This window comes from Mauremys mutica, chromosome 1 (genome assembly GCF_020497125.1).
Source record: "Mauremys mutica isolate MM-2020 ecotype Southern chromosome 1, ASM2049712v1, whole genome shotgun sequence".
NCBI lineage: Eukaryota > Metazoa > Chordata > Testudines > Geoemydidae > Mauremys > Mauremys mutica.
Window position 1 is genome coordinate 5867391 of NC_059072.1, and position 13287 is coordinate 5880677.

At 56.0% G+C, this 13287-nt stretch overlaps 2 non-coding genes across 2 annotated transcripts; both read left to right on the forward strand.

The window, feature by feature from the left end:
- The first annotated feature begins 4747 nt into the window (after positions 1 to 4747).
- On the forward strand, positions 4748 to 4819 carry TRNAP-AGG. Its single transcript has one exon. It is a non-coding gene; the product is annotated as a tRNA-Pro (tRNA).
- Positions 4820 to 8677: 3858 nt separating this feature from the next.
- On the forward strand, positions 8678 to 8749 carry TRNAP-AGG. Its single transcript has one exon. It is a non-coding gene; the product is annotated as a tRNA-Pro (tRNA).
- Positions 8750 to 13287: the final 4538 nt, after the last annotated feature.

A 13287-nucleotide genomic window follows, 5' to 3' on the forward strand; every position in this document is an offset into this window, starting at 1 on the left:
CAACGGGCTGGTGGAGAGGTTCAACGGGACGCTAAAGATGATGCTAAAAACATTTATGAACCAGCACCCACAGAACTGGGACAAGTACTTACCTCACCTGCTGTTCGCGTACAGGGAGGTATCCCAGGAATCTACCAGGTTTTCGCCTTTCGAATTGTTGTATGGAAGGCGGGTAAGGGGGCCCCTAGACCTGATGAGAGACGAATGGGAGGGGAAGGCCACTCCCAATGGAGAGTCAGTGGTGGAGTATGTCCTGACCTTCCGGGAAGGACTTGCCGAGCTCATGGGCCTGGCCAGGGAGAATCTGGCCCGAGTCCAGAGGAAGCAGAAGGTCTGGTATGACCACACGGCGCGGGCCCGCGCCTTCGCCACCAGGGATCCGGTGATGGTTCTCATCCCCATGAGGAAAAACAAACTCCAGGCCACCTGGGAAGGCCCCTTCAAGGTTGTCAAGCAACTAAATGAGGTAAACTATGTGGTGGAGCTGTCAAACCGGGCGCGTCACCGCCGGGTATACCATGTGAATATGATGAAGCCGTACTATGACAGGGGAAATGTGGTGTTGGCCGTGTGTGGACACTGGGAGGAGCAGGGAGATGACCCTTTAGTGGATCTATTCCCTGGGACAAAAGCTGGTCCCCCCGCCCCCGGAAGCAATTCCCCTCTCTGATCAGCTGACCCCGGCCCAGCCCGCTGAGATCAGAGGGGTGCTGCATCTGTACCGACAGCTGTTTTCCAACCAGCCTGGATGCACTAATTTGACTGTCCACCAGGTGGAGACCGGGTCACACACCCCGATACGATGCTCCCCTTTCCGAGTCACTGGGAAAACTGCCCAGGACCTAGAAAGAGAGGTCAGGGACATGCTAGGCTTGGGGGTGATCCAGCCGTCCGCCAGCCCTTGGGCCTCGCCGGTGGTGCTGGTCCCTGAGAAGGACGGGTCGATCCGGTTCTGTGTGGACTATCGAAAGCTCAATGCCATCACCGTATCTGATGCCTACCCCATGCCCAGGCCTGACGAGCTCCTGGACAAGCTGGGAGGTGCCTGGTACCTCACCACCATGGATCTTACCAAGGGCTACTGGCAAGTGCCGCTGGACACAGATGGCAGGCTGAAATCGGCCTTTATCACCCCTCTGAGGCTCTATGAGTTTCTGACCCTGCCCTTTGGCCTCAAGGGAGTGCCGGCCACCTTCCAGCGCCTGGTGGATCAGCTACTGCGGGGGATGGAGAGTTTTGCCATGGTGTATATTGACAACATATGTGTCTTTAGCCAGACCTGGGAGAACCACGTGTCCCAGGTTAAACAAGTGCTGGACCGACTCCGAGAGGCTGGGTTAACCATAAAGGCTGAGAAGTGCAAGGTGGGGATGGCGGAAGTATCTTACCTGGGCCACCGGGTGGGGAGCGGCTGCCTAAAGCCGGAACCAGCCAAGGTGGAGGTGATCAGAGACTGGCCCGCTCCCCAAACCAAGAAGCAGGTCCAGGCCTTTATCAGGATGGCGGGGTACTATCGAAGGTTCGTGCCCCACTTTAGCGCCATAGCCGCCCCCATCACTGAGCTGTGCAAGAAAGGGAAGCCAGACAAGGTGGTCTGGACCGAGCAGTGCCAGGAGGCTCTCCGGGCGCTGAAGGAGGCTCTGGTTAGTGGCCTAGTTCTGGCAAACCCAGACTTTGACAAGCCCTTTATGGTGTTCACCGACACCTCAGACATGGGACTGGGGGCGGTGTTGATGCAGGAGGATAAAAAGGGGGAGAGACACCCCATCGTGTACCTGAGCAAGAAGTTGCTACCCCGGGAGCAGAACTACATCGAGAAGGAATGCCTGGCCATGGTGTGGGCCCTTAAGAAACTGGAGCCATATCTCTTTGGGCACCACTTCACCGTGTACACCGACCACCCGCCCCCGACCTGGCTGCACCAGATGAAAGGAGCCAATGCCAAGCTCCTGAGGTGGAGCCTGCTCCTGCAGGACTATGACATGGACGTGGTCCATGTGAAGGGAAGTGCCAACCTGATAGCGGACCCGCTGTCCCAGAGAGGGGGCCCCGAACTTCCCCGGGTCACTGGGCAGAGTGACCCCGCTCAGTTCAGTCTCGGAGGGGGGAGAGGTGTGATGGAGTAGGGGCTGTCTGTGTGGGGGAGGGGAGAGCAGGGGGTGACTTTAGGTGAGAGACAGGACCTGAGCCTGTAACCTGAGCCAGGCAGGTTCAGGGGGAGAGGGAGTCAACACCTTTGCCCGGGAAGCTGGACAAAGGAGGGAGCCTGCTGGAGAGGGTTTGGTCAGTTTCGGTTTGGGAGCTGGGTGGTGGAATTCAGGGAATCCCAAGCTGGGATCCAAGCACCCTGAACCCCCAGAAGGACCAGATTGAGGGGTCCTGGCTCTGCCCACAAGCTCGGCTGTAGCCTGCGCTCCTGTTGTCCAATCAACCTTCCGTCTTCCTGGCCGGCTGAGAGTCACTGTGAGTCCCAGGAGGAGGGGTGCAGGGCCTGACTCCCCCACACTCCGTGACACAAGCACACGCGCCGCAGTCCCGGCCCCGCAGCAGAGCTCTGCGGGGCTCGAACGCTCGTCTCTCACCAGTGCAAGTTGGTCCAATAAAAACTATTCCCTCCCCCGCCTTGTCCCGCTAATATCCCAGGACCGACACGGCTACCACACGCCGCAGACGCCCATCGACTGGGTTTGGATTCTCCCTCTGATCTGTACAACGGAAGAAACAAACTTACTGAGCTAATGTAAATATTCAGCTGCCCCGATGCAATGTTCAGTCCCTCTCGGCACGTCACCGGCTCCGTCTAACGTTCAGCCCGCTGGGCCCTGGCGGTTTTAGCCCATCTGACCTGGTTTGGGCACCAACGTTCCAGGAGCAGCTGCCAAAATAGTTTTGGTCTCCCTGTGTGATTACTTCCACTCCCTTTTTATCCGTGGGGAAGGGCAGGCCGGGGTTATGTCATGCACAGACATGTGCTACTTACATGGGGCGGGGGAATAGGCTGATCTGGGATATACCCAGAGCAAGACTCGTACCCCTAAAGCAACAAGCCAGCTGAGAGCAGGTTGTCCCTAGGGCCTTTGTAAGATGGTTTATAAGCAATGTTATTAATTGACATGGGTTTTAATAGTGTGATCACCAGTGTAGTCTGAGCACCTTGCGTCATGCTACACGTCTGTCACACTCATCCCCTCCCCAGGCCCAGAGGGAGACACATGTGGTGGGAGTGTCTTGTTTTGGTAGGGTTTCCTTTGTTTTGTTAACAGACCTATTGCCCTGTGTTTATGGTAGAGAAGGGAAGGTGGTGAGGTCTGTGATGGTCCTTAGTGGACTTTTGCCAGGGACGGTTCTGTGCCCCACAGACGTGCAGCACTCGTGTTGTTGAGAGCTCCACTGGGCCATGGTTTTCCTCCACGCCCCCCCAAAGCCTCTGTGCAGCGCTGATCCCTGGAGATCCATGGGTTGCTGTAGCTTATCCACGTCACCACAGGAGTCGTGTGCCAACAGCTTCAGGCCAAGGCACAATCAAGGTAACACAAAGGGGTGAAGATTTCACTGGTGGCCAGAGAGCCCACAGCCTCCCCAACAGGGCAGGGGCAGTTTTACACCTGGGGAGATGAAGTGGCAGAAGCTGGATTAGAACCCAGGTCCCCTGGTTCTTAGCCCTGCGCCTATTCCACTACACCACAGTGCAGGACTTGCACAGGCCCCTCTGTGCACCGCATTAGTGCACCGTGCACTGCAGGGCGGTACCATGCCAAGAGCAGCCATAGGGGACGTGGGTTCTAGTCCTGACTCTGACGCGTGGCCAAGTCTCTTCCTGTGCCCCTGCTGGGGAGAATGGGGCTGCCCCTGGGCAAAGGCACTGAGCGGGGGGTGTGGGGATGCCAGGCGGGAGCTGTCTGCCAGCAGCACATGGGCTGATAACTTGACAGAGCCATGCTGGGGTCTGCGCTCTGGCCAGGAGCAGGGGGAGTTGTGGCCCACAAGCTGGGAATGCTGGGGGGTGTGGGGAGATTTTTGGGCTGGCAGGAGAATGCAGAGTGACCCCCCAAACGCCTCCTCAAGCCCCAGTGGCAGCACCCCCTGGAGGGCAGTTCTAAAACTAGCCCCCGGCCTGAAACCTGCTGAGTGCTGTGGGGCTCGGTACAGCTGCTCCGCGGGGGATGGGAAGCAGCCCCTGCAGCGGGCACCCAAAGAGCTGGGCAGGGGAGCGCACACCGGGTGCTGCTCTCACTGCCTGCGAGCCAGGGACCAGCCCCTGGAAAGGCACCTTCCTCCTCCGGGCCAGCGTGGCCTTTTACCAGCCCTCAGATTTGGCCTAAAGAACGAACGCAAAGGCAGAGAGGAGACAATAGTGACATTTCCCTTCACACAGACGTCCCCCCACTCCACAGCGACCTGCTCTGGAACTGGCCCGGCCTCGAGCCTAGATTTTAGAGGATGGAGACCTTTCCCCAGTAGCTGCAGTGGCTCAAAGCCGCAGCGTCGCCAGTTTTGTGAAGGGGCTAACTGTAGCCAGGCAAATCACACCTACAATGGAGTTTTCCATCCCGGCAGCTTCAATGGGGTGAAAATCCCAGTGTAGCGAAGGCCATAAATTGTTCTCTCAAGTGTGTCTAGGAGCCAGGGGAAAAAGTCTAGGAACATCCTGCTGCCAGATGTGTGTGGAAAGTAATATGATCCCTGAGTGCCAACTCAGCCAATGGCTCATCTCTAAAAATATCTGGAAGAAGAGTTTTGCTCAACTGGCTCGTTGGTCTAGGGGTATGATTCTCGCTTAGGGTGCGAGAGGTCCCGGGTTCAAATCCCGGACGAGCCCATTCGTTTTTCAGCACATAGCGGCAGTGGGACAGAAGAAGATTTTGCAGAACAAACTGACTTTCCCCACATAAATAATGTATGGAAAGTAAGTGAGACTTTTTATCTACAATTCCCCAAGGACAGAAAAGTGGTGAAGCTGGACTAAAACACTCACCATTTTCCATTGCAACCGCACCCTGCAGCGCCGCCTGCTAGCTGCCCACGAGACTGGGTTTTCCACGCCCTGCCCTGGGCGGGGGCCGAGCACCATTGGCTGGAGGGGGAGGGGCAGCAGTAAAAAAGTCAGGTCCATGACCAAACACTTGCCGATCAGCTGTAAAACTTTCCTCCCGGAGAGCAGCACGTGGCCAGGGAGAGCTCGGTTGTTTCTGATCTAGCCAGGTGGCTCCATCTATTCGGCACAAGCAACAGAGACGCTTTGGGCCCGATGTTCCAGGATCTGAACACAAGATAGCGTTGGCCCCCAGCGGGATCTCGTTCAGAGGGGCGAGGGGCAGAGCATCGCGCCTACCCAAAGGGAGCGACGCGTTGTTTAAACCGCGGAAGGAAGGAAAGCTGTGGGCTCGGGTGGCACCGCCCAAACCCAGACACATATTTCTATCCAGGAAGACAGGGCGCTGGTGGCTTTTCTGAATGTCCCGCAAGCCGCGCAGAGACCGACGCTACGTATTAATGTGCTAAGTAGCGGCACAGGAGGGTTCCCCTGCATTGGCCCGACACCTGGAACACTGTCAATATCCTCGCACCAAAGGCGTCATTTACATCAAAACCTGCAGCCGCGTGGGGAGAGGGAGACTAACTGGATGCTGAAAGCAACATTTCTCAGCAGACTTAATGGGCCTCTAACCCTGCCCCACTCCCTCCCCCTGCTCCCTCCCTGTGGGGAGCAGGGGCTTTAACTCAGCCTGTGAACTCCCAGGAAAGCTACAACTGCCTTGGCTGGAGCCGGAACGTGAGTTGCGTGAAGAACCCCGCGGTTTTCAGTCGTGAAGAGAAGGCCACCACGGAGGGTCCCCAGGAGAGATTCCAAGTCTAGCTTCAGCTTCCAGCCACTGGGTCGTGTCAGACCTTTCTCTGCTAGACTGAAGAGCTCGTTGTCAGGTATTTGTTCCCCATGTAGGTTCTTGTAACTGTAACCAAGTCACCCCTTGACCTGCTCCTTGCTAACGCTTTGAATCAATCACTATAAGGCGTCCAATCAAGACCAGACTGGTTTTTGAAAGAGACGCTCCATTTCCGACAGGAGGTGTAGCCACCCGGGGAAGAGGTGCCCCTGGAGATGGCCAGGGGACACACGCACCGCTTGAGAATCCTGTTTCCAGCGGTGCAAAGACAAGGGCAGGCGAGGAGCACTCTCTGACGGGCCTTCACCCCCTCGCCCAATCATTTGCCTGACGTCTACGGGGGCCTCAAGTCTGCTTGAATCAGCCCCCCCCCCTTGGTAGATGGTAAAGGCTAAAGAGTAGATCTGAAGTGTCCCCAGCTCTGTACGTCGTAGCCCGGAGCTGGAGAAAGGAGACTCTTGTGCTCTGGCAGACCAGGTTCCAGCTCCTGCCGACGTTCTCACGTGAACACGGACACATACATGGCTAGGATCAGTCTGGCTCAATGAGTGTTAGACTCATAGACTTTAAGGTCAGAAGGGATCATCACAGTCATAGTCAGAGCTCCTGCACCTCGCAGACCACAGAACCTCCCCATCGCACTCCTGTAACAGACCCCTCACCTCTGGCTGAGCTACTGACACCCTCAAATCATGGTTTCAAGGCTTCATGTTACAGGGAATCCACCATTTACACTAGTTTAACCCTGCAGTGACCCGAGCCCCATGCTGCAGCGGTATTAGAGTTATGAGAATGTGCTGAGACATTAGGGCAGGCCTGTGAGTTGCTGCCGGCATTAATCTCACCTGTAACATCTGTCTCCCGTATTGTCAGGTCATATCTGAGCGTTTGCATTGTGAGCCTGCGTGAGAGTGTAACTGACCAGACAGGAGAGAGGGGTTAACTCGTGTGAAATGCTGGTTTCCAGCAGAAGGTGTTCTGCCCTGCCCCACGAGGCGGCCCAGCGACGCCAGACAGATGATCGTGGAACGTTAAAGAGGACAAAAGATTGTGTTGTTTCCTCTGCTCCCTCCCCCATGAAGATGAGCTGTAGAAGTGAATCCCTCCCCTCAGCGGAGTTTGCAACTGGAAGCAGAATGGGGGAAGGGAATAAAAACCCCTAACAAGGAGGAACCGGATCTCATGCTGCTTGGACTCCTCTGGGGCTAAGGTTTCTAGGCATAAGCAAGGGATCCCCAGCTGCTTAGCCTGGGTTTGCCCTAAAGGACGGACAGCGCTTGCTTATTACAGAAGCTTCTAGTACTTTGTGAAACTTCAGACTGGAACCCATGTGTGTATCTGCCTGCGTTAACCTTGTAAATCACTTTCCCATTTCCTTTCCCCAATGAATAAATCTCGAGACCATTTACTGTAGGATTGGCTACAAGCATTGTCTGTGGTGTGAGATCTAAGGTGCAGCTGGCCTGGGGCGAGCGACTGGGGAGTAACCCGAATATTGCTGTGATCTTTGACGTAAGGGATCATCTGTCACCATGAGAAGCTCACTGGGGTGGCCAGACAGATCGGCGCACCCCCGGGGACTGTCTGTGACCCCACGTAAGGGAGTTTACACTTGATAATTGGTGAAACCGAAGTATAGAACTCAGCACCAGATTGGGGTTTGCAGTGACCGGGTTCCCCCTTCCCTACGGTGACCCAGCCCCCCTGCAGCCCCCTCACCCCTCTTCCCTGCAGCCCGTTCCCTTGCTCTCTGCACTGGCCTCCTCCGGACCCACACGCTGCAGGAAAGGAGGTGCTGGGGGTGCAGGGGATTCTGATGATGGGGCGGTCACAGGTCTCTAGGATCGGGCTCCACCCCCAGCCTTGGCACAGTCTCTTGGAGGAGTGGGCCAGCCCCCCAAGGGGTCTCACTCTTCCTCCAGGGTCAGCCACACGGCCTCACCGCCTCCTAGACGGACCCTCTGGGGCTGCAGCCCGCCTGCCTCCCCCCGTGAGCTCTGCCCCGTGAGGCCGCCTGAGACAGAGACTTGGACACTGGCTGGACCGATGCATCTCGGCCAGCATTTGCAGTGACACTCACACGGTGACGTGTTGTCACAACTGTCGGGTTTACTAGTCACCTGGCGCACCGCGCAGGGCGCCCTGAGGTTAGCCCAGAGATCTGGAGGCGAAAGCATCGTCCAAGCCCATTCCGGTCACAGTCTGAGCTTAGGTGAGTCCCACAGGACGTGCGTAGCGGTGCCTGGCATGGGAGCCCGTCTGTCTCCACCCCTGTGCCCGCGAGGAGCTGCCCGGGTGACAGCTTCCCTCCCAAAGTTCAGCCACATCGTTCGCTCCCGGAGCTCCGGGTTGCCTTGGCTGGGCAGCAGGTGAGTGAGCCACTCTGTGCTGGGCCACCCCTATTTCCTACAGCCTGGGGCACCACTGTCCCGGGCCCCAGGATCTGGACCGTGCGAAGCCGTGTGCAGGGTGTGAACACAGGGTGCATTCTGCCACAGCTCCCCCCTCGCAGCGCGGCCCATCGCAAACGCAGCATCGCTCCTAAAGAGAGACGCAAGCAGCGGGCCCCTTACGCAGGCAGGGACTGGGTTTGTGGGGGCTCTGGTTTGCTTGAAGTGGCTTGACTCAGGGTCTAGTGGATGTTGTGTCTGAGCCACCCAAGGTGGAAAGTGCCGAGGTGCCGGGGGAAGAACTGTGCAGCTGCTTGAACCTCAGAGGCCACATGGTCTTGTGGTTTCCAGCACTGCCAAGGTCTCCTCTAAGACAACATCTGGCAGAGCCATTCCCCAGCTGGCTTGTTGGTCTAGGGGTATGATTCTCGCTTAGGGTGCGAGAGGTCCCGGGTTCAAATCCCGGACAAGCCCACTTTTAATGGTTGGGGGGATCTGCCAGAACAAAGCCTCTCCCCCCAAGAAGAGCAGCTCAGTGAAAAGGAGGAGGAATTTTATTGCCTCAAATCCACAGCAGTGCCCAGCCTGGCTGCCAAGGCCACATCCCAGCTGGATGGGGACGATTAACGTCCCCCACCGCAAATGTTTTGGGGTCTCCTCCTGCCTGGCCGATCTGAGAGCAAAAGCCCTGGGTGGCCCTTAGTGTCCCTAAGTGCCTCCCCCAGCCCCCCACCCCCAGGTTGCTCTGACATCCCACTCTGCCGGCGGCTGGTTTCCATCACCGGCTCCGCTACCGTTTCTATTCGGCTGCCAAAGCCGAGCTGATCTCATGGGCAGGAATGTTGCAGCTGGTGCCAGTTAACAGGGAAAGGAGAGGCGACCCCGTGAGCTGTGCTGTGGCCTTGGAAGCCAGGTTTGGGCACTGCTGTGCTGTACCAGGGTCATAAGGGTCCCGCCATGCTGGGCAGCCCTGTGCCCCAGTCATGTCCTCGCCGCGCCGGGCAGCCCCGTGCCCCAGTCACATCCCCACCGCGCCGGGCAGCCCCGTGTCCTGGTCACGTCCCCACCGCACCAGGCAGCCCTGTGCCCCAGTCACATCCCCACTGCACATGCTCGGCCACAGCTGCAAGCTCTCACACTTACATCCTACGATCTCTTTTCTACTAATTGCACCTCTTACCTATTTACCAGGCTACTGGAAAGTCGGGCTTTGGCCATTGTTTCACGTCCTTGCTGGGAACAGACCCCCAGCCGAGCGTTCTGTGTGCCACGTGCACCGACTGAAATGCAAACGATTGCCCTGAGGAGGCCTGGGATGTGGCACTGCCAGCTGTAAGAGCAACATGTGTGACCCTAACTCACTGGACACGTTTCTGAATGGGCTCATGACGGGGTTGCCTGCAGCAGCAGCAGACTGGCTCAGTGACCCAGGCCGTCCCTTCCCGTCCTACGCCAGGGATGGAGGAGACTTCTCCTGAAACCGGCGATTTTCCCTTTGAACACTAACAGGACCATTCCCCACTCCAGGGATGCCACGGCTCACCCCAGAACTGCAGGAATACTCTGGCAAGCTCTGCCTACAGGGGAGCCCTGGTGCTACGCAGGAAAGGCTGTGAAAGGGGCTGGGGCTTCCCGTGCACTCTCAGTTCCCTCCCCAACGAGTTGCTATCGCCAGTCCCAAGATACAAACCGACAGGCGAGTGATTCTCTCCAGTGCCACAACTCAGACTGTCCCATATGCTGCACTCCCTGGGGCAGAAGCACATCTGGGGCCATTTATCCTATTGCCCGGCACGAACTATCCTGTCTAGTCATGTCTGTGCTTTGTGAGACAGTGGGACAAGGACTCGGCCTGAGGAAGATGCCAGGAAGACCAGAGTTGCTGAGATGCACAAAAGCTTCCCACCTACTTTCTGTACCATTCAGTGTATTCTAAGACGTCTGCCTCACCCCCCTCTTATTCACCTCCTTTCGAATGTCACAATCCCGTCCTTTCAATCTCTGCTCCTAGGAGCGTGTTTCCAGGCCCTTGGTCACTCTCTGCCCTTCTCAGAACCGCCAGTTCTGCAATGTCCTGTCTGAGAGGGGCCGACTAGCCCTGCAGACGGCACCCGGGGGAGGCGGAGCAGACAAGGCCTTGTGTTTGCTTTCGGTGATATTCTCCATCCCATTCTGGCAGTGGCCCTGGAACACTTTTTATAGTGGGTGGGGGGGCTGAAAGGCAGCTAAGGAAACTGTAAACCGTGTCAAGTATCAGAGGGGTAGCCGTGTTAGTCTGGTTCTGTAAAAGCAGCAAAGAATCTTGTGGCACCTTATAGACTAACAGACGTTTTGCAGCATGAGCTTTCATGGGTGAATCCGACGAAGTGGGCATTCACCCACGAAAGCTCATGCTGCAAAACGTCTGTTAGTCTATAAGGTGCCACAGGATTCTTTGCTGCTTGTAAACCGTGTGTGTGTGTGTGTGTGTGTGTGTGTGTGTGTGTGTGTGTCCAAAAGAAATGTCAAAATGTGCAATTCCCGCTCACACCACACGGGAGCAGCACAGCTCCAGGATTCACGGAATAATGCCAGCTTCCAATGTGCAATGCTTTGTGTTTTTCAACACTGAATTTCATCTGCCGTCATGTTGCCCATTTCCTGGCTTGGTTAGGTCTTCTCTGAAGTTCCTCACAGGGCTCTCTGGCCCTGGCTAATCTAACTCATTGTTTGACAATGTCGGTTACGCATCAAATTGAAGAATTAAAGTTAGCTTGGTTTGGTTTAGGAAATGTGTGTGTGTTGTAAAGAAAGCCCCTGACTAGCAAGCAGCAGGAAGGCCTTGAAAATGAAGAGTTACAAGGCCAGAAGGAACGAAGAGGGAGGACGTCTGGTTCCAAGAATAACTAACTAAATGAAGGGAGGTTTCTAAAAAGGCCTCTGACCGATAACGGTGACGGCAGATGGTTTTCAACAAGACAAAAAGAATCTCTCTTAAAAGGAGCCAACATGGACTTTCCCGCCCACCCACCAGAGTTCTCTCCTACGTGAGCCCAGGTGCAATGAAAAAAGCCGCCGGTCAGCCAGGAGAGGAGGAAAGGAGGTAGTAAATGGTCTCCAGTCGGTTTTTAGCAGATGTCAGTCATTGGCAATGACCTCACTTGTTTGTTAAAGGGTATAACAAGGAAAGTCTAAAGGGTTCATTGCCAATCCCTGCCTGCTCATGCTGGAGCCGACCAATACGGCTGATCAAATGCTTGGCTTTTTAGTCTTGTTTAGAGCAATTCTGTAAGTCCCATTTGGCCGTTGGATTTAATAAAGGAATTTCTAGTTAGATCAGGGTTTGGGGGGTTCCCATATTAATCATTTCAAATATTATTAATAATTCCAACAGTCAGCTGGAAATTTGGCTACCTCACTCCTCACCCCCATTTCCAGCTTGTTCATAAATACATTAAACCCCATGGGACCGAGTGCGGGATCTTACGCTGCCCCCGTTAACCTTCTGCCCGGACTGAAACCCACCGTTTAATGCTACTGCTCCCCTCCCCCACCCAGCCCCCAGAACCCCATTGTAGGTACGTGCAGAGCTGCCATGGGACGCCCACTCCAGACGGCCACCCAACACTACTCCTCGGATCTGGCCTCAAGGTGAGATGGCTGATTTGGGAGACCAGGCCCGCGTTCTGTGTTCAACCAGTCAGGCTGCTCATCCCCCTCCAGGGAGGTGAATCCTGCCGGAGAGCAGAGCCCTGTGACCCGAGCCAAACTCAGCAGGACCCGGCCACAAGTGCTGGGTTCAGGTCAGGTCTAAAAACCACCCAAAACTGTCGGGCGTGGGAGGGGTCAGCTCTGATCGCCCAGCCCGGGCGGTGGAGTCGGGGTGACGGTGACGGCCGCGTGCCCTGCTCCTGCCAGCTCAGCCTTGTGACGAGCACCACCAGACTGCGCGAACGCCCAGAGAGATTGTGCAGCAGGGCGGGGGGTGGGTGCCAGTGCAGAGGTGGAGTTCTGGGGTGGGGGCACCAAGAACACACTGGTGTAAGGATCTAGGACCTGGGTCTCTGACGCTCCCTCGTCCCCACCAAGGGAGCCTGGGGAAGCAGCATCTCGCTAGTCCTGGGGGATCAGACCCAATGGAAAGTCCTATCAGAGCACCCAAGGCCTGTGGCCACCTGGCCCCTGCTCAGCTGGGGCCGGGACTGGCCCCAGCTGAGCCCAGAGACACATGCTCCCCGGTCCTGTGGCCCCAGCCTCCCAGGAGACAGCGGGATTGGCTGCCCTGGCCCAGGGAGGTGGGGCTGGGAGTTCCTCCCAGGGAGACACGTGGGGCAGTCCCGGGTCCTCCCCTTGTGCTAGTATCAGGAGGCACGAGTCGTCTGTAAGGACAATCAAGTACTAGAATTGGGGGACCCACGGTGGTTGTGGAATCCCCGTCACTGGAGGTTTCTAAGAACAGGCTGGACAACCACCTGTCAGGTCGAGGTTTACTTGGTCCTGCCTCAGCGCAGGGGGCTGGACTTGGTTACCTCTTGAAGTCCCTTCCAGCCCGACATTCTAGAACAGGAAGTTGAACATGAGCCTGGGAAAATACCATGGCACCATATCGAACCAGCCCCATTGCAAGTATAGATCAGTTTCACATGTTACACAGAAAAATACACGTGACGCTCAGAGTTAGACCACACTGCAAATGCAATTCCTGGTCATTTTCATAAGGGCTGCGTCTGCCAGATATGACCAAGCAAACATTTCAGTTCCAATCCAGATGAAATGCAGTTTCACAGTGAACAATATTTTGTTCTGCTTGCTTTACGCCACACCGATTTATTGTTTTTTTGAATTGCAGATAGGTGCATTCTGCTGCCAGAGGAACTAGACTGTTTCATTTACACTTCTTGATCTTTATATTAAAATAGAAACTGTTGAAAAGCAGATCTCTACCCTGTGGGCCAGTTACCAGTTTTGATTTTGGTTAGTTCCTTTGGTCCACCCACAAAGCTTGAATCGAGCAGTTGGAAACATGAGTCTGA